This window comes from Lepisosteus platostomus, chromosome 1 (assembly GCF_059453375.1).
Source record: "Lepisosteus platostomus isolate fLepPlt1 chromosome 1, fLepPlt1.hap1, whole genome shotgun sequence".
Classification (NCBI taxonomy): Eukaryota; Metazoa; Chordata; class Actinopteri; order Semionotiformes; family Lepisosteidae; genus Lepisosteus; species Lepisosteus platostomus.
Window position 1 is genome coordinate 19,221,087 of NC_142611.1, and position 25,047 is coordinate 19,246,133.

The following is a 25,047-nucleotide window of genomic DNA, read 5'->3' on the forward strand; positions in this document are numbered from 1 at the left end:
TAAATGATAAAAATAGAGAGTGCACAGCTACTGTAGAAGCCCCAAACCTGGGACCAAAAAGTAATTTAGTGATAGTGATTTTTGCTTATCTTTTTTTTCAATGGATGCCAGAGATTATGGTCACACGCAGATAGTCTTTCGTACTTCTTAAACGGAGGTACGGTACAGTAGTCTAACACCCTTTGCTTAAAGTATGTAATGAGGAGTCACTCTTGAAAGTTTAAGAGTGGAAGATTCATGGCATACTGTAGAGTAGGGCTGAAGAATTATTTGGCCTAGGAATGAGCATTTCATATGGAATTGACAACCCCCATTAGTGAGAATCTTTAAATACTCCCCAGGAGATCCTTAAAATATTTTGGAACTTTATTAAACATCACAGATTTTATCTGCAGCCCTAAATTACTGTCATCAATCTGAAAAAATCTTTAATTAAAATCTTGATTTGCTTTAAATAAATACATGATGTGAATTCCCCCGTGGGCTTAGTATAACATATTGATTGCGATCAGAATCAACAAGTCAGAGTTTAATTCTGATTTTTTATCTGTGAAATGTTATGCTTGTAAATCTTGATGTAACAGTTGGGTATCTAGTGCAAAGTAAATCAAGTGAAAGCTTCTGCTAGTATTACTCAATTTACTGCTATTTGTCAGTCTCCCCTTCATAACCATGTCTTAATCGTTATCATCCTCATTAACCAAACATACTGTATACAGCAGTGTTCGTTACAGTTCTGCGGTAATACTACTACTACTAATAATAATAATAGCTTACACTGATATAGCACTTTTCTGGACATTCTACTGAAAACGCTTTACAGAAAACAAGGACTCTCCAATGTGAAGCCCCACTTGGATAATGTGACAGCAGTGCTAGTGCACCAGCACACTTACCACACATCAGCTATCAGTGAGGAGGAGAGCCACTGAGAAATCTGGCCAGGACAAACACCCCTACTGTTTTTAAGAAATGCCCTGGATTTTTAATGACTACAGAGAGTCAGGACCTCAGTTTTAGATCTCATTCAAAGGACATCGCCTTTTTACAGTATACTGTAATGTCCCCGTCACTATACTGGGGCATTAGGACCCACACAGACCACAGGGTGAGCGCCCCCTACTAGTCCACTAACACCACTTCTAGTAGTAACCTTAGTTTTTCCCAGGAGGTCTCCCATCCAGGTACTGACCAGACTCATACCTGCTGAGATTCAGTGGGTTGTCAGTTATGAGTTGCAGGGTGATATGGCTACTAGAAAGAAATTTGTGCCTTTGTGGCAGCAGGGGGATAAAGTCCAGCAGAGGCAATTTCATAATTTCTGTTTTCATTTTCAACTCCTACTCTTACTCATTGTTCCAGACTAACCCTTCTGATTACAAAAACAAGAAACCTTAAACTTCAATGTCTCTGTTTCTTCTCACAGCACCAGAACTCTTTTGACTCTACAGCTTATTTTCTCTGCTGTCTCCTTACAACACATTCCTCTGTATAAAAGAAAAGTCATTCTTACAGAAAACTCACACCTGTGGCTTGTTAAAATCTTTAGACCAGATCCAGGAATTCTGGACTCTGATGGTAAATCATCCCTCTCCCTTTTCTCCTGCTCTGCCACAAAATGAATGAATGAGTGAGTGGATTAATGAAAGAACATTCGTGTTGAAGTGCAAATAACTAATAGTTTAGTGCTCTTTTTACTATTGATTAATTAAATAAAAGCCTTCATATTGGGAAAAATTTCACACTTAGCTAACAAAAAACTGCTTACCTTACTTTAATATACAGTACTAATTCATTTTATGGAATGCATGAATCGTTAATAAATAGATTGGAAAATACGGCATTCAGTCTTTTATACTGTATAACCTGTCTTAATTTAATAGATTTGCAGAGAGATGCCTGAGATTTATGTCAAGTTCATGTTTTGCCAAAATGCTCTCCACAAATCTATTCAGCAAAGCCTTGCTTAGCGCCGAGGATGTATTTCAGAGAAAAGATCAGCGCCAACAGAGGCCACTATAGCACTGGTTCAATAGGGATTCATACCATGAGTGCTGTTTTTTTATGAATGGTGTGAAGGCTTCATGTGAGTACCAGTAATGGCATTACTGATATTTTAACCTACTGTAGCTATTTTTACCATCCTGTGACATATCTCGGCCTTTGGTTGTCCTGGAAAACCAGAGCATTCTCAAGAATGCTCAATTTTTTTGGAAAACCTTGCCACTGTGACCGGACCTTCTTTTGGCCACTCCTGCTAATTCCACTAACAATCAGGACTCTAATTATTCCATCATTCCTTCTTCCCATTTAAATTCCTGAAGCACCTCTGATGTGACGCTTCTTCACCCCTATTTACTTCAATTTACCGATAATGCTGCCAACACACCTTCCATCCCTCTGTCTGGCTGTTCCTCTTGGGCTGACTCTTGTCTTCCTGAAGATGCTTTCACTGTTTCAGCAGTCTATCCCTCCCTGTCTGTCTCACTCTCGTTGTTAGCCTGACATCATCTCTGAGCATTTGTCCAGGTTTGCAGAGCTCTTTGCAGACTGCCCTTACTCCACAGCTTTAACGCTGCAGTTCATTCTCACCTGGAACCTCCAATTTCTTTCCAGCTGCTTCATTCTCCACTCCTTTCCCGAGCTGCTTTAATCACCTGGACTCCCTGAGCTCATCTCAGACTGTCTCTACCCTGTTCCTGGAGTATCCGTTACTGTCCTATCCTGCACTCACTGTGGACTGCTTTCTCTTCTCCATCTGATATTAGATATTTGGTCTTATCTCACCATCTTATCTCTTATCTCAGTGCTCCAATGCACCACTTACCTTCTCTTTTGCTTTCCAGGTTCCCATCAGGGCCTTCCTTATTTCTGGGATTCTGTTCCCTGGGATCTGTCTGGGAGCTCTGTCCATGACTGTGTCCAGGGCACTTTCAGACCACTGTGAGAGGGGTGGAGATTGGGAGACAGCTCGAACCCTGTCTCAGTGGTCTTAGGCTAGAGGAGCCTCTACGCCCATGCAGGCCTAGTCTTGGGAGGAGGCTCCCTGTAAGAGCATGGATTCTGTTATGAATGGGATTTGGCATGCCTCTTTTGAAATGCCCCAGCATGAGTGTCACTCCAGGCTGTCTGAATCCAGGTGCTTCCTCAGAGAATTGCCCTCATGGGACAGTGCATGCCTGGCCTTGTCCATTAAGGGACCCCCCCCCTGAGGGCGTGCACCTTGAATTGACAGGCACCCAGAGCCCTAGGAATTTTCTGCCTGGCCCGGGAGGTCGAATGCCTCTGTGCAGTGAAACCTACTGGATGAAGCACAGATGTGGACTTTGGTGACTCATCCCTATCCTAAACCTGCTTTTCTCTTCATATTTATTTCTTGAGCATCAGTCTGTCAGTCTGCCTGTCTGCCTGGGCTATTCTAGTGTCTGCCAGGTCCATGTGGCCTCACTTCTCCGGGAGCCTGCTCAGAAGCACAAAGAGTGTCACCCTGGTGGCCCAAGCTCTCTGACTCCTGAGGTGCAGTAAGCTGACCTTTCCCTGGATTGTGACACCTAAGTCTTTTTGTCTTTTCTTGCGGACCGACCAGGGCTATTCAGGCTCCATCAGCCTGTTTAATTATTTAATCATCACCTTTTCCTTTTTCCCTTTCCCTCTGTCGTTCCAGAGTGCTCGATTCTCCATACAGTCGAGTCTCTTTGGGCTTCTCCAGAACTCACCAGTTTCTTGCATTTGGATCCTGACAAGTCACCCCTGTGGCTGTACGTTTTTGTATACAGCCACTGTATAACATAATTTAAAACCTATATTTTGTAATTAAATTATAGTTAAGTAATAAAGCATAGTTTAATTATAGTTAGAGAGGAAACACTATAAACTTGGCTACACATCAATGAGGTATTAACCACGGTCTGGCTTCACTCCTCCGCAGCTGGCAGGATCTGGTAGGATGGGCCAGGCTGTGGCTCATCCAGTGGATCTTGAGACTTCTTTTTGATGAAGGTATCTCTGTTAGACTGGTTTGAGCACCTTCAATTCTCCTGAGCCACCTGCCGGCAACAAATGATGTGCACTGATCTGCACTGCTGCATTCAAAACCATGGTTGATCTAAACAAAGATGTCCAGTGCCTGTGTTATCTCGGTGCCTGTGGCAGGCCAGCTGCAGTGAGGATAGCAGTTTCTGCTGACCTGCCACAAGAGGCTGTTAAACTCTCTAATTTCTGTATACAAGCTCACTTATGGTGCCTTGATTGTTAAATTAGTGAATTGGTAAAGGGCTAAGAGCCACATTTTCACAAGAGGTTAATTTAGGCTAGTGTGATATACAGTTCCGAAGAGCCTCGCTGTGGTAAGTGGTGTTGGGATGAGCCTTTTTTTTTGTTTAGAACACAAGACTTGGTTTAATAAAGTCTCTGTTTCACAACCTTTTTGTCAGCCATTGCAGTTTTAAATGTGCTCAGGCTTCACAACCCCATGTTTAGAGGAAGGCCAGGCACACAGGTATTGGTAGACAATGGTGCTGTTGAATCATCAATTCCTTTGCAGAAAAGATTTATCAGTTTTTTCATCTTTCTTCTCCGTTGATGCTTGTAGCCATTCAGTTACCTCAAGTTTGTCATTAGTGAGAGCCCTTTTCATTGGACTACAGCAGTACCTCCACATCGTTTTTGTTCACATCCTCCTGGCCTGTCTAGTTTACATTTTGAGGTATGCTTTTCTTCTGAGAAGAACAATGTACAAGAAGGCATTAGTTTCCAGAATACAACCATACTGTAGGTTCTTGGTGATTGTTGTAGGTTCATAAGTGAGACATACCAGAAGAAAATCAATTTAGTGAATGCAGTTTTAGTTATTGATCAGGGTTAAAAACCATCCTTGACATAAAGCCCATATACAGTACTGAACCATATACTGAACCTGTAGGCTGTGGGGCACTCACATAGGTTTTTGCATTTGTGTCCAAGCTCTTTTTCAACATCACAACAACAATAGGCTTGTTATTAGTACTGTTAGGTGTGCTTTATGAGTTTGTTGTAAGCGATACACAGTATACAGTATGCTACTCATTTCCTTATGCACCATTTTCATTGTTTTTCTGCAAGACAGGTGCATTTCTATATCTTTTGCATAGGCTAATATAAATGCCAACCTCAATATACTCCATAATTGAGTTCAGATTCCAAACAAACCAAACCATAGTATTTTGAAAATAACAAAAACACTTACTATTTCTCAGCACTACAACCTTTAACCTACAGTGTACTTCACCAGCTGTGGATAGCCTCTGAAGGTCTTAACTCATTCTTTCTGTGTATTCAGATGTATTCATATATGTCTTTAGAGAGAATAAGTGTACATAGCAAAAGTTGCAAAAGATTTTAGCTTGTTCTGGGGACTCTGTTGCAAGCAGTGTGGAAAACTCCTTGCGTATTTGCCTCACAAAAACTTGGATTGCCAGTCCTTTTCATTACGTTGATTTCATATGAATGTAAAGACCTACTTTAGTAGCAGAAGAAAGTATTCATCAGATGAGGAATTGCAATCTGTTACTGCAAATACTTTTGTCGTCAATGTGATCTGTAACATACAGTATTTGATGATAACAGGGCACGTGTCTTTTGAGGATGTGGTCTGGGTTGTATATAATTGAATGGAAAATATCCACTCCTCTGCGATTTTCTGTCTTTTTGGTTGTCATGTGGTAAAGCAAGGTCACCAGTGAGCCCCTGTCCATGGCCCTCCTGAATCATGTAACATTCTGCTCTGCTCAGTGCAGTTGTTTACATGCTGTGGTAAACAAATGCCGTACTTGCTATCAAACAGAACTAATTCCAAAAAGAAATGTCTGTTAAAATGTTTGCAGCCTCCAATTTGTTTTAACATGTAACTAAGTCCATGTTTGACAATCACTTTCACATTGTCTGTCACCTACTGTACTCCAGCACCTGCCATCCCTTCACACCACTTCACACCTGCTCTCAGTGGGCAGATATGTGATTACAACACAGTAAACTGTTAATATCTGCGTTATGAGCCCACAAAAAGTATGATTCGGCCAATGATCTATGAATAATAATTGTATCGTGCTCCTCTTCTCTTTGATGCTCATACCTCAAGTCTGTCCTTGCATTAATGAATGGATTCATTGCAGTTTTGATCATCTGTGAGCAGGTGGAAATAACATCCAATCTGTTCAAATGTATTAATGCTCCAGTGGAAATTATGGTCTTCAGCTTAAAATGTTCAATTTGCAGTGGCGCATACTGTAACATCTGTAATGTAGATATGCCATTATCAAGTAATAATCAAAGCTGCACTATTGCTGCTGTCAGCCCTGAGCTTTAACTAGTCAGAAAAGTGTCATCTTACAGTCACCTGTTATATGACTATTGTAGCAGCAATGCTTGTTAATAAGACAGAATTAAGTGTTTCTGTGCTTTCCCAAATGAGGCCTCATCTCTCTCTTCATCTCTGTGGTGCAGCCACAGAGAAACTATTCATGCAGGCTGATTTAAAGATGTTTTCTTTTGATAAGGGACAGCTCCCAAAGGGGGATGCACTTAGCTAAGCCTGGCTATCATGATCAATGGTCATCCATTGGCGCCTATCTGTCTAGGGAGTGCCAGATGGACATCTGGACTGCATTCCTAAGTTTCAGGAGTAAGTGACTCATATCTCACCTTGATCAACCAATCAGGGACTGGTAGGGCCGAGTAACCCACGTGGGACTCTGATGCCCAGGAAACTTTCAGCCAATGAACGAGCTGAAGTTCCTCCAGGTAAAAACAGGCAACATAGAGGGCCTGAGAGAATTCTGAATTCTGTGGAGGATTCTGTGGACTTTTCTAAAGGGAATTCAAAGGAGAATTCCAGGGCAGGACGGCCCAGGAGCAGAAGGCTCCCAAGGGAAGGAGATTCTCGCAGCGTGCCTCCTGACCATCCTGAGACTCAGCCCGGACAACCACGGAATGGCCAGTGTGTCCGAGTGCCAGAACTTTCCTTTGTTCTAAGAGTCTAGAGCGGAGGTTGCCAGAGAGTAACCAGAGGATCCACCTGAGGTTAGCACCAGCAGCAGGCCTCATGAACAGGTCAGAACTGTGGACAGCTGAATCACTATTCAGAACTAGCTCTTCATCAGGAACGAACCGGTCCTCTTTCTGACATGTTGGGACCCACAGTCATCTTTTCTCCTGTGCACAAACTTTGCTAGTTAAAGCCAACACTAACTAGCCGGTCAGTGAACATCAGCAGCGCACCGTCGCAAGCTGCACAGCACAGCCTGGCACGGAGCCAGAGAGCCCGCAGGAGATCTGAATCCCCAGAGATTGGATGAGTATTCAACTTCAATGCATTACTGCTCGAGAATTCAATTGTTATCCCAACCAGTTGATATCAATTTAATTCCTAAGAGTTATGTACTTGTTTTGAGTATCTAATGTAGAAGTTATAACCAAGTTCATTTACGAAACGGTCTAAATGAATGATATACTGAACGTATGTCCTCTTGATATATGTAACTCTTTGTAACTGACTGAATATATACCTTTTGTATTCTGATAACCCTCTCGATAAGATCTCTTAGGTTTATATGCATATTCTATGTATTAATAAATGTATCCTTGTGTATTAGTACCTGTGTGTGTGCGTTGTTTGAGTTATATCGCATGGTTGGATTCTAAGGCCATCAAAAGAATCATTTTGTGATTTACTGCTACAATTAATAATTGTCACAGTAAATGCCCAAACCCTACAGAACTGGTGCCTTCAGAGAGCACACTACACTATTAACTCAAAATTACAAGGTTAGGATCTTAAAAGTAGTTGTTTAGTTACAGCCCTATAATCCAAACACTGACACATTTATATCACTATAGGAAGCATTTGGAATGTACGCATGTAATGTAAGATTTTTTTCAATTCTGTAATTTCAATTATGTTTTTGCAATTTTACAAAACACACAATACAATATTTTTACAAAACATAAAATAATTATAGTTTAACTATTGACAGCTATTCTAGAATCAGTCTATAATATGGATTTTTGTAAACTTTATAAAAGCCAAACTGTTTATAGTTTTGTCCAATCAAGCTTGATAGGTTTTAGGCCCTGATTAATCTCATATCATCAATCTTTCACTTGAAAGAAGTCAAAGTACTGACTTCCACAACATGGCTGGGTACCTTGGTCCAAACCCCCACAACCTTCTGTGTAAGGAAGTACCTTCTATTCATATTTTAACATTTACATAGTTTCCAATCGTGTCTTCTGGTTCCTGTTTCATTGTGTATTCTGAAGAAATCCATTGATTTATTTCATACTAAATCCATTGCCTTTTTTCAGTGCCATTAAGCATTTTAAATCCTCCAGTCTAAATACATATTGCACCACATGGTCTTCTCTGTCTCAGACTAAAATGGTTATTTTAGCCTATTAATATACAGTATATTATGTCACTCCCTTAATCACAGGAATGTATCTGGTTGCTCTTCTGTGAACAGATTCCTGAGTTCCAATATCATTATTGTATCTTAGTGAGCAAAATGTAACACCGGAACAAGTAACGGTTTATTCCATACTGAAAAGAGAAGAAAGTAAACAACGTTTCGGCAGTGGAGCCTTCTTTGGGTGTCAAAAATTGAACACTATATTCTAAACAAGGTCTTACTTGTGCAGTGCAAAATTATAACATACTGTTACATTGATTTACATGCTAAACGTTTAACTATAAATCTTAACTTTCAGTTTTCCTTTTTCTGTGCTTCTTATGCCAGCATACATAATTTTTCATAAACACCTTCTTTAAACTAAGTATTCCAGACTACACTGTATATAGTTTCTACAGATATTTTGCTCCCTGCCTGAAACAGTCATTTTCTATAGCAAAAGTTTTTTTTTTAGTTCTAATCCTTCAATTTTTATATAATTGGTTAACTTGTTAAGTTTACTAACTGTACCAGAATCTCAAACATTGCTATAGTTTAAGAAGATTAGTAGCATAGAGATCACAGTGATAATCATAATCACATCATCCCAATTTGAGCATTCACACCTTGGCTGTATTCTATTTTCTATCCATTACCAAGTTCTAATTTCTACAATTTTAGATTAAAATTCTTTTTTGATCAACTTTTCCAAAAGCCATCTGAAAATGCATGCATTTTATATAATCTGTTTTGTTTGTATTCATTTGTGATAGTGCTTGTTCAAAGAACTTTTAACAAGTTAAACAAGACCTTGCGTTTCTAAATCCATGTTAATGATCCCCTAGAATCATATTAGCATACAGATTATACTCTATTTAAATTTTTATTATAGTTTCCATAATCTTACAAGTAACACAAAAAAGAAAAAATGGTCGGTAATTACTTTGGTTTAGTTTTCTCACCTTTTTATGGATGGGCAACAAATTCGCAGTTTTCAACTCATTGAGTACCAACCCTGTCCTAAGTGACTGATGGACTTGTTTGCTTTTATGAATATTATCTCATTTCTCTGAATGCAAGTGGAAGAATACCATCAGGTCCTTAAGGTCTTCTTAACTTAATTTCTTCTAGTACCTATAATCCTGCTGCCCTTTAATATTATTTAATACAGAGCTTTGTCTTTCTTCCACCTGAGGCATTATGCGGAAATGAAATAATCATTTAATACATCAGCAATTTCCCTTTCATTTTACTTGGAAACATTTTACTTTATCCTTTAATGTTCTTTTGTTCTTGTAATACTGAAAAAAATAATTTTAAGCCTCCGCTGCTATATTTTTTCCGTCTCAGTCTAATGTTCCCTTTTACCTGCACTTTAAATTTATTATACCACTTAAAAGTACAGTTTTCCTCTATAATTTCTTATTGTTTTATTAAATCACAATAGGTTCTGGGTTCTGCTGTGATTTCTCTTTCATCTTTTTTATCTTTTATCTTTATTTTACTTTGTGTTTTGTTACTTTGATATAATTTTATCTCTTAAGTGTGCAGGAAGAAAATTGTCACTTACAATAAAAATACATTTAGAAATAATTCACAGTTACACCTGTGGTGCAGGTATTCATTCCAAGAGCATTCTCAAACCATCACACACTACTTTTGATTGTTTCTATCTCATTCTTAGACTGATCCCATTCTGTTATTCCATAAAACCCAAAATATCAAGAATTAAAAAAAAAGATGAACCAAAAAACAGCCAATGAGTGTTTGGATGAAATTACTTTTAAAACAGTATCTTGGATAGTAAATAAATAGCATTTTTCCTTTGGTTTATTGAATAAAGTCTTTAAATCTAGCTCCATTTCAAAGCAGAAATTTAAGCTACTACAAATGAAGTGACTGACTTTACTGACTGCTGAACTGTGACTTTCTGTGTGACTTTCTGACTCAGTAACATACTGTATGAATTACAAAGCAATAATACAGATAACGTTTTCAAGATCTCCAAAAATACTTTTAAAAATCAAAAACATACCTACTGTTGTAAACAAATATAACCATATCTGCCTTCAAGGCTGCAGTCCTTCCTGACCAGCTGGGACCTGCTAACCATTTCCAATTGTCCTCCTCCCTTATCCATCCACCCATTTTCTAACCACCTTATACAATACAGGGTTGTGGTGGAGCTAGAGCCAGTAATGAGCAACGAGACAGTTTTCACATACCTTATTTAACTTCTAGAAAAAAAGATTAATTAAAAAAACAAAAACAGAAAGAAGCCCACAACCGTAGCTTTGCAGGTAACTCATCTCTATCAGTTTTGAATGTTTTAGGCTAAATGCCCTCTGCTCCAGGTTCCAATGATAGAGAGGCAAGAATTCATTTTAACTAGTGACCAGTGAGTTTTTAGACTGTAGAAGGAAACTGGAGCACGTGGAGGAAACCCACTCAAACACAGGGAGAACATTCAAACTCCACACAGCAATTCTAAACACTGCCATTGGAGAGGGACATGGGGCAAACAGGGACAGTGGATTGAAATTTCTGGTCCAGAAGGTAGAAGGACACACATACTGTACCATGCCACTCCAGCAGTACCCTGGATTTCCCAATTCCTGTAGTGACCAGGTCAAGCCTCATTTGGCTTCTACGATCTGATAAGAATAAGCTAAAGGTTGTACTGCTTCTGCCCAGATGTCCTCATCTTTCATGAGAGTCACTTTTTATAAGCCTTAAAATAATATTTTGTACAGTACTGTGCAAAACTATTCAACCCCCAAGCAAAGAATTTGAAATCTGGACACTTATGAAGAGGGCTCTTAGTTTGAATGTGCATCGCATATTCCAAACAAAACTTACGAAAAATGCGGATAGAAGCTTGATGGTGATAACAGTATGTTATGGGAATCTTTCTCATCAGCAGGAACTTGGAATGTATTCAGAACTGAGGGAACAATGCATGTTGCAAAGCCCAGGGGAAAGACAAATCATCCAAGAATTTAAAACTGGGTTGCAAATTCACAGTTCAGGAGGACAATGACCTCAATCTCAAAGCTGAAGTCGCACTGAAATGCTGCAAAAAGAAGAGAATGAATGTCCTTGTGTGGCCCATCCAAATCCATGTATTTTGTCCTATAAGAAACATAAACAATACATTTATGGCAAGATTTGTCAATTGCAGTCAAGCAACGTTTCCCAAGAAAACTGTTATCAGCAGTTTTGCTGCCAGCAATAACTGCTGCTGAAGGTGCTTCCACCAGCCACTGTCACAGGGGCTGAATACTTACTGTACGCAATCATTAAACTTAGTTTGTGTTCATAGTCCCAGTCACTTTCAATAACGACTTCTTTGCTATGGAGGCAGACTACAGGCATCCTGCTTTGAAGTGTCACAAAACTAGTTTTTATAGCTGTATGATATCATAGAATCAATAATGTGGTGTCTTATTGCATGTCTTCATATACTGGCATATACTGTAAATTACTAAGCGATCTCCTTAAGTTTGTTTATTTTTGCAGCCGAACTATTAGTTAAATTCATACAACACCAAATGTTCTGTGTAAACCTTTTGTTATAGATCAAACCTTTTGTTATAGATGGCATAATATGTTGTCCTCAAGAATAAATAGCAGTTTATTTGCAAGCAAAAAGAGTCAACTTAGTATAGCCTTAGTATTAGGCCAGTATCGCACTCTGAATCACACAAAAATAATGCGCACTTGGCTATTCATAATCACCCATTGTAGTTAATGAATGACATTGTTGTTGTTAAATTTCAGTACCCTGTTACTAAAGATTCTATACTGGGAGAAAAAAGAAATGTATATTAAATGGACTAGATCAAAATACAACATCGATAAAATAAACAGAACTGGCTACAGTATAACATCTTGATTTTGTATCACTCTATTCATGAATATTAAGAGCTATTCAAGATTAATTTAACTTGCATATTCCTTAATGGTTTCCTGGAATATGATTAAAGCTTCAACAAGTTTCCTTTAAGCCTTGATTTTTATTTTTATCAATCATTAAAAACTGAGCTCAAGAATGAGATAAAGCAAACAAATGCCAAAGGATATGATTAAAATTAGTTTAAAAAAAGTGTAGACTGTTGTTGTTGAAGTTTTCTGATTAAGTGTGCAATGTTCTGGTAAGTTAAGAATGCAGTTCTAAACTCGCATTAAGTTAATAAACGTCATTCCTTAAAAAAAAGAAAGACTAGAAAGACCATCAGTTTCCCTTCAGGATCAATAAAGTCTTATTTATCTATAATAAAACACCCATTGTCACTTCCTATAATACATACTGTAGAAACATAAGGAATTATTACTTTGAACTACAATTATCCATAATATCACAAGAGGACAAATATTGAAGGGATTAAAAAATATCTTCCTTGTTCTACAATATGGCAAATGGTCTCTTCTTGTTTGAAACCTTTCTAATGAATAAAAATAATTCTCTAAAATGTTGAGCATTTTTAAAAAATAACAGAACGCTTTTAATAATTCACCTTGTAGAAGTATCATTCTATATCTTAAGGTGAAATAATCCAGTATGCTGATAAGGGACAATGAATTACAGGTCAATAAAACTGCCAAATTACTGGTTGAATACACCTGTTATTCTTTCTAATATGCACAAAAATACCTAGTTTACTACTGTATATTTATTGAATTTTTACTAACACAATTAATTATGCTTTTTTTAAACCACTTTACCTTTAGGAACACAGCTATACTGAAATGATTACAAAGAATGAGATTAATGTCTAAACTCAAAGGTGAGGCACATGTACACGTAGGGGCTAAAAGAAACTGAGAAAGCTCTTTTGTTAAAATATTCAAAGCCCCAATGAGACTGATGGTAAAAAAAAATCAATCACACTACTTAAAGCTCAACAAGAGAAATAACCCAGAGGGAACAAATTGAAGTTAAATTGCTGTATTTTTAGGTCACAAATGATCAGGCATTTCTCAACATAAAAAGCTGTGTTTGAAAAAGGTGGCTTAACATTATTCACAGAGATCCTTCAAATATCTTTATGGGATACTTGATTCAATAGGTGAATAACAGAAAAATAAGATGAGCTCAGGGGCCTTCTTTTCTTTTTTCCTATAAAATGAAATTTAAAAAAGATATAGATAAAATGAAAGTGAGTAAATGCTTGGCAAACGTTTAATATAGACGAGTGCAATATTTTGCATTCAGGTAGCAAAAGCAAAGTACGGTATAAAAGAGAAAAAAAGAGACATAAAAGGTCTTTTTTTAGCTTTTTATATAGGCATGTCATTTACAGTACATCTTTTTGACAATGCATGGAGGCAATTAAAAAAGAAAAAAACGTTAGGATACATAGTTAGAAGTGTAGATCTTTTGATGTTATGTTAAAATTATATAGTGCACACGTAAGGTCTCCATGCTACAGTAAAGACATATCTGCTCTTGAATCAGTCTAGAGAAGATGACGAGGGCACAAGGATACAAGTACTCAAAATCTTCAAGTGCCTTCACAAATTGAGCTCATTCCAGCCGACCTCTTAAGAATGAACAGCAAGACATGAACCAGAGACACAAGTGGGAACCATGCAGAAGTGCATTTAATACTGAGAACATCTTTAACTAAAGTTCTTTAGGAGTATAGTGTGAAAAACAGCATACTATAAATATGAGCAGAATTTGATTTGAAGTCATCTGAAGTAACTTCAACATAACTATCGGATAACCGTTTGTTCCTGGAATTTGTCTCCATTTGTCTCAGCTTCCATGGATCCCTGAAGCATAGAGGACAAGATGAGGTTACACTCAAGTCACATCTGTTTTTGTCTCTTTGTGGGGTTTTCCCCATTGACTTCCATTTTATTTTTTAGAACTATTTACTGCTCGGTTAAAATAACTCAATATGAGTGGAAAATAGATTAAAAATTGTACAGTATTATAATTCTAAACTGTAAAATAATTATTTACATTAGGGTACAGAATGTCATTGCATTGTCTGTCAAGAGCTGTTAAGGTTGTAGAAAAATTCTTACACTTTTTTCCCCACACTGATAGGTGAATACGGGTGGCAAAATGGTGCAGTGGTTAGCCTTGCTGACTTGCAGCACCTGGGCCCCGGGTTTGATTCCTGTACCTAGAGTGCAATCTGCATAGATTTGCATGTTATCCCTGTGTATTTGGGAGTCTCCTCTGGGTGCTCTGGTTTCCTCCCTCATTCCAAAGACATGCTGGTAGGTCAGTTGCCTTCTATGAAAATTGGCTGTGGTGTGACTGTGTGTCTGTCAGTCCTGTGATGGACTGCTGTCCTGTCCAGAGTGTATCCTGCCTTGTGCCTTTTGCTTTCTGGCATAGGCTCCAGATTCCTTCTGACACTGAATTGGTAGAAGTGGTTAGAAAATAGACGGATGGAAGGATGATAGGTAAATATGTTCATGTACACAGGGACAATTTAGAGATAACAATTACCTTAGCTAGCGTGACACTGGAAGAAATGTGACACTTGTGAGAAAACTGGAGAACCAGGAGCAGATACACACAAATCCAGTGAGGACATGCAGTAGGCACCTGTGTTTAGAATTAAACTCGAGACCGAAGAGGGCACAGTAGGACTAGTCACCAAGACACAGAGTCACCCCTGGGAACTCATCTTACATTAAAATGAGGATCCTCTACTAGAACAGCCTAGAGGTAGGGATGCATTTCACATTTTGATAGAAAATGTGTATTTACTGTATACGTCTTCAAACACGTGATTGTTCACCATTACTGTTTCACAAAAGGTACAGATAAGCATTCTAGATTTAGATTTTGAGTATCTACTGCTTTTCTCCTGCTGCTACACAGATTAATCAAATGTCCTTTTTTCTAGATTGATACAACATGGAAACTTCATATTTGAGTACAATCAAGACTTTAATACCCCTATAATATTTATAAAACACAGGACCCCTTTTCCAGTATGTTGTACATGTTACTGTTCATGTCCATTTCAAAGTACTCATGGAATGCTCACTTACTTGTGTGCATATTATGCTGTGTGTTGGTCAATTTTAGCTTGCTCTTGTTCAGTTCAGCAACAGTGGCAATTTTAGTTTTGAACACAATTAACATAATGCATATTGCAGGGATGCAAGACATTACAGTTCAATTCAGTGTAGACCTGAAATAACGGTATTATAAAAGCAAAGCAGATAGAAAGCAGATCGTTTTTTTTCTCAAAGCGTAACTAAAGAACAGGTATTTTGAGTGTTTTTATTCCTTTGACAACATCAGACAATTTAAATAACCATTCCACAGAAGTTCCACAAACGAAAGTACCAAAGGTACAGAAGACAAACAGTCTATAAATAAAGGAATTAAATCTAAACAAACTCTACAATATGATAATAGTTTTAAAGTCTTATAATACTTTGGATTAATTGCTGAGATTAAGTAAAAGGATGCATGCTTTACCCATGTGTTTCTGTTTTCTATCTTATTTGGTATTATATTGTTTTATTAACAGTAAATTAAAAATAGTAAATTTGTTTTCAGTGTTTTTTGGCTAGTTTGAACTGTGGACATGGATGTTGATGTTCATTAGAACAGTTAATTTGACGTGACCTATTATTATTATTCCTTTAATTTTGTATTTAATATGGGTTTTAATATGCTTTTATGCCTTGGGAACAAGAAGTTAGCAAAAAAAAAAAGAAAATGGTGCATTTAAACAATTGCTTGACTTAAACTTTATTCAGAAATTTAACTTGCAGATAAAATCAGGAGAAATTATGAAACTTATTTCCTGAAATGGTAGAAGAGACTGTGCTCTAACACCATCAGCTAGTGCTGATCCTTATGAGCAAAAGCAACTGCTACACATATCCAGTTCAGCTTTGTTAACCTCAGTAACCCTTAATTAGTTTGACAAAATAATCAATGTTTGCCCATGGGACAAAAATGGAATGGTGTTTTTAAATGAGGTCAGTACAAGGCTATAATGTGAATGATTTTTCAAATCTAAACTAGATGTATTTCCTAAATGATTTTTTTAAATCATTGGAAGAATCCTTAATGTTTCAGGTAATGCAGCAGCTGGCTCAGATGTTAGCATCAACAATGGCTGTTTAATTTAAGACCCATTATTACAGCACAACTTAAGTTTCAGAGCCATATGTGAATCTGTTATCAGTTCAGAGATCAATCAGCTAGAGTTACTTTAACTCTAACTGGGCTGGCTTGGCCAGTGCTCTGCTTCACCCTTTTAATTTAGACTATTTCTCCTCAGAGATTCTAGAGTTCATCATTGGCAATGTAAATGCATATCATGTCATTAGAAGGTCTTGTTTGGTTTAATTTTAAGAACTCACTAAAGAACACAAAAAAAAATTAAAGGTTGCTCCTTAAATTTCAGGAAAAATGAATACTCTTAAAATATAGTAATGGGAAGGATCCTGTGATAATTACAGTATGAACAACAGAATTTATTGTGTACTCTCATCATGTGTGCACTACAATATCGGATGATGCAGTGACCCTAAAGTGCTTGGTATACTTCACCATTTTGGTTGATGGCTCTCATTGCCACGGAATATACTACAATATTCAGTGTAAGTGTTTCCTTACATTGACAAAATGAGCAGCTTAAGCAATGACTTGTGATTTCTTTCCCTAAGAATAATTTAAATAATCAGTTTTGGAATGGCCCACTCAGTCATCTCATTCTACTGTTGAAATCTTTTTGCCTGGATGGGAGAGATATAGCCTTGTACAGTATCCAAGTTCTCAGATGTGGTGTGATGGCATTTTTATTTCTACAAGACTGCATTTCAAACTGAAGAGTTAAGCAGCACATGGAGGGCTGGCATAGCTCTGCCCAGTAACACGTCAAGCTCACGAGCCAGAAATTCACAAACCTATTCATAAAGACCTGAAACCCACCTTAAAGTTCTGGTTAACTGGGTAGTTGTGTGCATTATGAAATCCTAGCCACAGGTTTAATTTAATGCAGTCCAGATCTGAACCTTCAGCTTTTAGAAAGTTTCAAGCTGTGTATTGAAGAAAGAGTTGTGCCATTCAGAATCCCATAAACTAAGAAATCTATCTGTGTTTTATTTTTTAACACACATATTGTAGAAGAGATCCTGCTCCTTTTCAATGTAATATTCATCAACATTATTTTTCTAAAAGAATACTATAACAACAAGACAATGCACATACAGTACAATAGCAATATCTATTCATCTATCTTTTTGAACTCCAGTATCAACACATGTGGGACATTCATCATGTAGAATTGCTGAAAAGCACCTTTTGATTGTCTGCAGCCCTGCACTGCCTATGTCAATATAGAAATCCTCCTTGACAATTCATATAATATAGAACCTAACATAGTAATAGAAATAAAACAACAAAACAATCACAGCAACTACCTTTTACTTAGTTCTAGGTCAAGAAAGCTTCCACAGCTTTAGCAAGAACAGGCTCCAATGTTTTGCCCCGATGTACTGTAGCTTATGATGTGTAGTGTGCTCTCTGAAGGCACCAGTTCTGCAGGGTTTGGGCATTTACCGGGACAATTATTAATTGTAGCAGTAAATCACAAAATGATTCTTTTGATGGCCTTAGAATCCAACCATGCGATATAACTCAAACAACGCACACACACAGGTAATATATACACGAGGATACAATTATTAATACATAGAATATGCATATAAACCTAACAGATCTTATCGAGAGGGTTATCAGAATACAAAAGATATATATTCAATCAGTTACAAAGTGTTACACATATCAAGAGGACATACGTTCAGTATATCATTCATTTAGACCGTTTAGTAAATTAACTTGGTTATAACTTCTACATTAGATACTCAAATCAAGTACATAACTCTAAGGAATTAAATTGATATCAACTGGTTGGGATAACAATTGAATTCTCGAGCAGTAATGCAGGAGATCTGAATCCCCAGAGATTCCTGCGGACTCAAAGAAACAGTTGCAGGCTGTTGCTGTCCAATCTGCGCTCTCTGGCTCGGTGCCAGGCTGTGCTGTGCGGCTTGCGACGGTGCACTGCTGATGCTCACTGACCGGCTAGTTAGTGTTGGCTTTAACTAGCAAAGTTTGCGCACAGGAGAAAAGATGACTGTGGGTCCCAGCAAGTCAGGAAGAGGACCGGTTCGTTCCTGATGAAGAGCTAGTTCTGAATAGTGATTCAGCTGTCCACAGTTCCGACCTGTTCACGAGGCCTGCTGCTGGTGCTAACCTCGGGTGGATCCTCTGGTTTCTCTCTGGCAACCTCCGCTATAGACTCTTAGAACAAAGGAAAGTTCTGGCACTCGGACACACTGGTGTGTTGTCCGGGCTGAGTCTCAGGATGGTCAGGAGGCGCGCTGCGAGAATGTCCTTCCCTTGGGAGCCTTCTGCTCCTGGGCCGTCCTGCCCTGGAATTCTCCGTTGAATTCCCTTTAGAAAAGTCCACAGAATTCTACCACAGGCTCTCTGTGTTGCCTGTTTTTACCTGGAGGAACTTCAGCTCGTGCATTGGCTGAAAGTTCCATGGGCATCAGAGTCCCACGTGGGTTACTCGGCCCTACCAGTCCCTGATTGGTTGATCAAGGTGAGATATGAGTCACTTACTCCTGACACTTAGGAATGCAGTCCAGATGTCCATCTGGCACTCCCAAGACAGATAGGCGCCAATGGATGACCATTGATCATGATAGCCAGGCTTAGCTAAGTGCATCCCCCTTTGGGAGCTGTCCCTTATAAAAAAAAAAACATCTTTAAATCAGCCTGCATGAATAGTTTCTCTGTGGCTGCACCACAGAGATGAAGGGAGAGATGAGGCCTCATTTGGGAAAGCACAGCAACACTTAATTCTGTCTTATTAATAAGCCTCGCCGCTACAGATGTATAATCAATCTAGCCCATTCTCTTTAACGTTGGCATAATACCTGCTCATGAGTGGGTTGTTCACCCACAAAGCAATTGCGCTTTGAACAAAGCAATTGTTTATGAACAGATATCCTGCATATACAGTTATTATTGGCAGTACCTTTTTATTCTTTTGTTCACTACAGACAACAAAGTCATGAGACAGTGTCATCAATGTTCTGATATTATCTGGAACTGGACTCCTTTTCACTCTGACATACTGTACAGTACAGGAGATCTGATCAGCATCATGCTGGCCTATTACCCCCTGAAGGATTAACCCCTGGTACTCATTTAGAAAGCAGGCTAAGAGGACCTTGGAGCCGTCTGGAACGAATTAGTGCAAGCTACATCGCTTGCCCCCACCTGGGATTGAACCCAGAATCTTCCAATCAGGAGCTAGACACCCCTTGCTGTTTGAGCTACCACGGCTCCCTTGAAACTTAGTACAGAAATAAAATATATACAATATATAAATTCTCTGTCATTTTGATTTTGCAGAATTTCAGCTCACCTGAACTCACAAACCTTTTTGTAAACATTTGGATTTGAAAGAGAATACAGTAGATTCTTTACTCTTTGTATCCCCTTTCATAGATTTTTGTAAACACCTGAATCATTTTATACAGTACATGTTAAACAATTTACTGTACCTGGCCTTTCTGTCATCCCAAATCATGGTCCATTCCATATCTCTTCTTTGATGATGAGCTGAAGTCATGAAGCCCGGGGATCTTTAATAGAACTACAGTACCACATGCATGTATTGCTGAAGAACAATCATCACAGAAGAGAACATGGTAACAAAACTCAGTACAAGATATCTCTCCTGGTTATTCTTTTGAAGTAATTTTTTCCACATAGAAAGGGTTTCATATAGTATTTGCAATAAATTATGTTACTAATAGAAGGTAATTGTTACAGTCCCAGCATCCTGCCACCAGAAGGTACCTCAACCTCTGGTGCCTGCTTCGTCTATTTGGAAGAGGTGAAGATCAAGCAGATGGCATTAGCCAATCCCTGTTTGCCTAGTCTCTTTACATCACTACGCCTCCCCAAGCCTATTTAAAACCTGTCCTTGGTCCAAACTTTTCTCAGTATTGTTTTCAACACCTTGAGCGCTCTTCTCATCTTCTGCTATATTCACCCTGGACTTCTTGCTTATTTTCTTAATTTTGGCCTGTCTCTTGACCTTGATTTTTGCGACCTTGTAACCCGCATAGGGTCCTTCCCTTGCCTTCTGAGTTGTGATCAGCCTAACAGGAATGTCCAAAGCAAAAAGTTAGATTTTATTTTCTCAAAATTGAGGAGGTTATTAATACAGATACTGTACAACAAAGTGATGGCACTTTAAAAGAGCAGCCAAACCATTAGTCAAGTCAATTTTACTTTATTGTCATGAGTATATGCGGAATATCTTTCTAAATGATACCCTTTTTGTGAAAATGAAGCGTGCATTTATGCCAAGTCCCTGTTGCTTTAATTTGGTCATATTCTGTTGCTAAGACAGAGGTTATATTTCACTTTCGTGCCCTAGTGACGAATACATTCCAGATGATCCAGTTCCATTGAAATCCATATTGGATATCTTCCAAAAGACTTACAAATAGCAGTCTCTGTTTATAGTATATACTTTATGGTTTCGGTATAAAAGCTCTGTGGCAGTCCATGACAGCCCTCTTGATTCATTGCTGTACTGTATGTATGGCCTTGCTTTTTTCACAAAATAAATTCTGATATCAAACCACTACACAGGTTTTATGAAAGATGATGCAAGGACAGAATGAGAAAATATTTAGCTGCTAAAGTGGTCTATACATATAATCTGAGAATACCAAAAGATAGAAAACAATATGAATCCTTCATATTACACAATAATCACAGCACAAGACTTGTTTGTCTTGTATATCAGTCTGTCACTGTTACATTGGATGTGTAACTTGAGTCTTATTGAGGTGGTATTGGATTAGAAGGGAGAGGTTTAGGGTTTCAAAGTGGGGATTATGAGAAAATGTTGCAATAATAATCCCAGTGAACACTCTCTGTAACAATGACAAACCGACCAACAAGTCAAATGAGGCTCCATCCTGTAGGAGTTTTCTTTAAACAACATCTAACATACACAAAGCTCAGCAGTGAATTTACAAATTCACTTTTGTTTGCTTTTCTTTTCATGACCAATGCTCTTGCAAATAGCTCTAGATCTTTATTGATTACAAAGATACGTTCCCTTCTGCAATTTATAAATATTTAACATTGTTCTTAGTCCCCTCTTAAGTGAGAGAGCTCCAGACCCACTCAACAGATGAAGACATTGGTTAAAAGCAGAAAACAAGAGGAGATGGATTTGAGACTCAAACTAGGAGACACATCTATGCACAAAGAAGCATGAGCTGCCAGAAATGAAAACATCAAGATGGGCCAAAGGATGTCATCTCATTTAGTAAATGTCTTACATGTTCAACATTTGCATATCATAATCAAGCATACTGTAATATAATGCAATATGATTAACCTAATGTCTACTATGTTGTCTTAGGGAGTTTTATGTCTGTCTGAAATGCACATGGGGCAATTTGGACATAAGAAATTGACATACCCGTACATTCTATCTCTAGTGTATGTCTGCTGTCCAAGGTGCTGAAACTGTGTCAGCTAACCTATAGATTTCTGTCATCCTAGCAGTCCAGATGAGGCAAATAAATAACTGTCTCTTGCTTTGTTCTCAAATTTTATTTTAAAAATATGTTCAAAATCCTACTTAGACAATATTCTAAATATATATATATATTTATTTATTAAATTTGGATTTTTTTCCATTAATGCAAACCTCACTCTGAGGTTAAATATTTAAATATTAAATATTTGTTTTCTATGGTAAATTCATGCCACGTTTCCAAAAAATATTTTCACAGCAGTTGGAATAACCTACAGTAGCTTCCAAAGTTGAATATAAGTGTTGACTTGATATAACCTCTCTTTGTTCCTGCACACATCTCAATAATATATTCATGCATTTTAGAAAAGATTATGATCTTAATGTAACATCCAAATGGGGATACTCAAATCCATATTTACAGTACATCATGAAGAAACAATACCATTTGATTTGGAATGTTCAATATAATTTTAAAGAAACACATTATCAAGCATCTTGGTACTTTTAAAAACACTCAGGCATCAATATGATGGGCAGGATTGTTGAGCTTTGCAGGATTCTTTCTGCCACAAAAAAACAGTACATTGTCACAGTAGTTAAATTTTATTGATCATATAGCTAAGGCAGCAGCATAGTTTTTTTTTTTCAAATTTCACTGCCCCATATCTAATACCATAGAGCATCCACTTTAATTATAGTATGCATGTTAGTACAAATATTATGTTAACTTTTGTAAATGCTATTAGGGCAAAGACAGCAAATGTGTGATACATTGAAATTGAGCACAGACTAGTAAACCGCAGTATTTTCTGTTTTCAAACTCACAATGCTTAATGATTTAATTGAAATGTACTTGAAATTTCAAATAAATAAAATTATCCAAAGGTCTTTGTCTTTTCTTCTAAGGACAACTCAAAGGCAAATGGTCCTAGAATGTCATGTCATTTTATTTATTTGCTTTAACATCAGTTATAATCCATGCTTTTTTTTTTCAAATACCGCTTAGTCCAGTATGTCAGTTGCAGTGAGCTAGTGCCAATTAACTTGTACTGCTTGCCTTTGGAATCTGGGATGAAACTGTAGGATCTGGTTAAAAAAACACTAGTTGATACATGCAGAAGGGATCAGACCAATCAAACCCTGAACCTAACAGCAACACTGACCACCAAGCCATTTTGTTTACCCTGTATGCAAATGGAAATAGTTTGGGGTGACTGGTGTCAAGTACATGTGCAACCTATCCCTTCTGACAAATCACCGAAACAAGTGATACGAAATCTGCCTCCACCTCAGAAAAATAATATTTCCCATTGAAATTCAGAAAAGAAGTAATGTAAAGAATTACTGCATCCTAGGAATTTAATTTGACTTTGGCATTCAGAGTATAAGAGAATATGGAGCAATGCCAAGTAAAATAGGCACGATTAGAATTCAAGAGTTTAATTTGCTAGGGCTCAGATGTTCAGTTCTAGAACTGGGTGGTTCCCTGGACAAGAGGACCTTACTGTAGCAATCAGAAATGCAGAAGGCCAGTGTCCAGGAATTCTACATTGTATAGGACAGAGATGGGCAACATTCATCTCTGAGGGCCAGCTTGTTTTATGAGACATTTGACTTGAGTTAAACTAATTGTTGGATTATGCTGTCAAATCACCTATTTTTTTCTAGTACATTAATTTGCTGGTAATTGAAAAATACCACTGTGATTTGAAAACATTTGATTTTGATTTGATTTGTTTTCAATTTACAGTCATATATAGAACAGTGGTTAATATCACTGTGGCACAAACACCAATCAAAAGGTAAATGTGTACGAAGTGGGTCAAAATCTAAAAAAGAACAATCATATATTTTTGGAAAGCAAATTTATAATAAAGGACTTTAGCAGATTAGAGTTACAAAATGCAGCATCATGAATATACTGTGTATCTGAAACCTTATTGTTCCCTTGTATTCAGCTTTTTTATCCTAAGACCAGAAATTGTTAATGCTTTCAAAGCTGTAAGATTAAGAATATAGTAAATAGCCTGAATATTCCTGAATGAATTTCAATGATTTTTTTACTGACATTTTTGAGTGTCAAAAGACCATTTGCAGACTAAAAACTTGATTGTATTGATTATTATTGATTTTATGATGTTCATCTTATAAAACCTTGTTCAAAACTATTATGAAAAACAAGCTATTTTTCTTATGGGTCTCCTATAAGTTTGTTCTCAGTTTTGCCACTTTACTCTTTTCAATAGTATCTTCTCAATTGGTGTTGATGTCTATGGTTAATGATCCATCACTGTAGTATAGCTACATTAGTGAGACTGTACTCTATACTACGCTGTGAGCACATACACTGTACACTGTACAGTTTATACTGTGTATGAGAGGCATTATTATTCTAAACAGGCTTTGTGAACAGTTCTATTTTAAATCGAGCCTCAAAATATTTTGCCATTGTCTAATCCAGGGAGTTTCTTAATCTGGTTCTAGAAAATTACAAAGTCTCACTTGTGTTTCAGATAAGATATTACACAACTGAATGGGATAAATAGTGTATTCCAAATTCATAGTAAGATAAATTACCAATTTGGAAAACCTATGAACTATTGAGTATTAAAGTTCTTTAGGACCAAAGGTAATAACCACTATTTTAAGATTTCTTTCTGAAACTAAGGTTTGATTAATATTCAAATACAGTATCAGCACTTCATAACTAGACAAGGTAGTGTAATTCTATATTACAGTGCCTATAGAAAGTCTACACCTCCTTGGACTTTTTCACATTTTATTGTGTTACAGCATGGAACCATGATGTATTTAATGGAGATTTTTTTCCACTCATTAACACAAAGTACTCTATAATGTCAAAGTAAAAACAAATCAGACATTTTACTCAATTACTCAAAAAAAAAAAGAAAATAATTGAATGCATGAGTATTCACCGCCCCCAGAGTTAATACTTGGTCAGACCACCTTTGGCAGCAATTACAGCTGTGAATCTCTTTGAGTAAGTCTCTATCAGCGTTCCACATCTTGACACTGGAATTTTT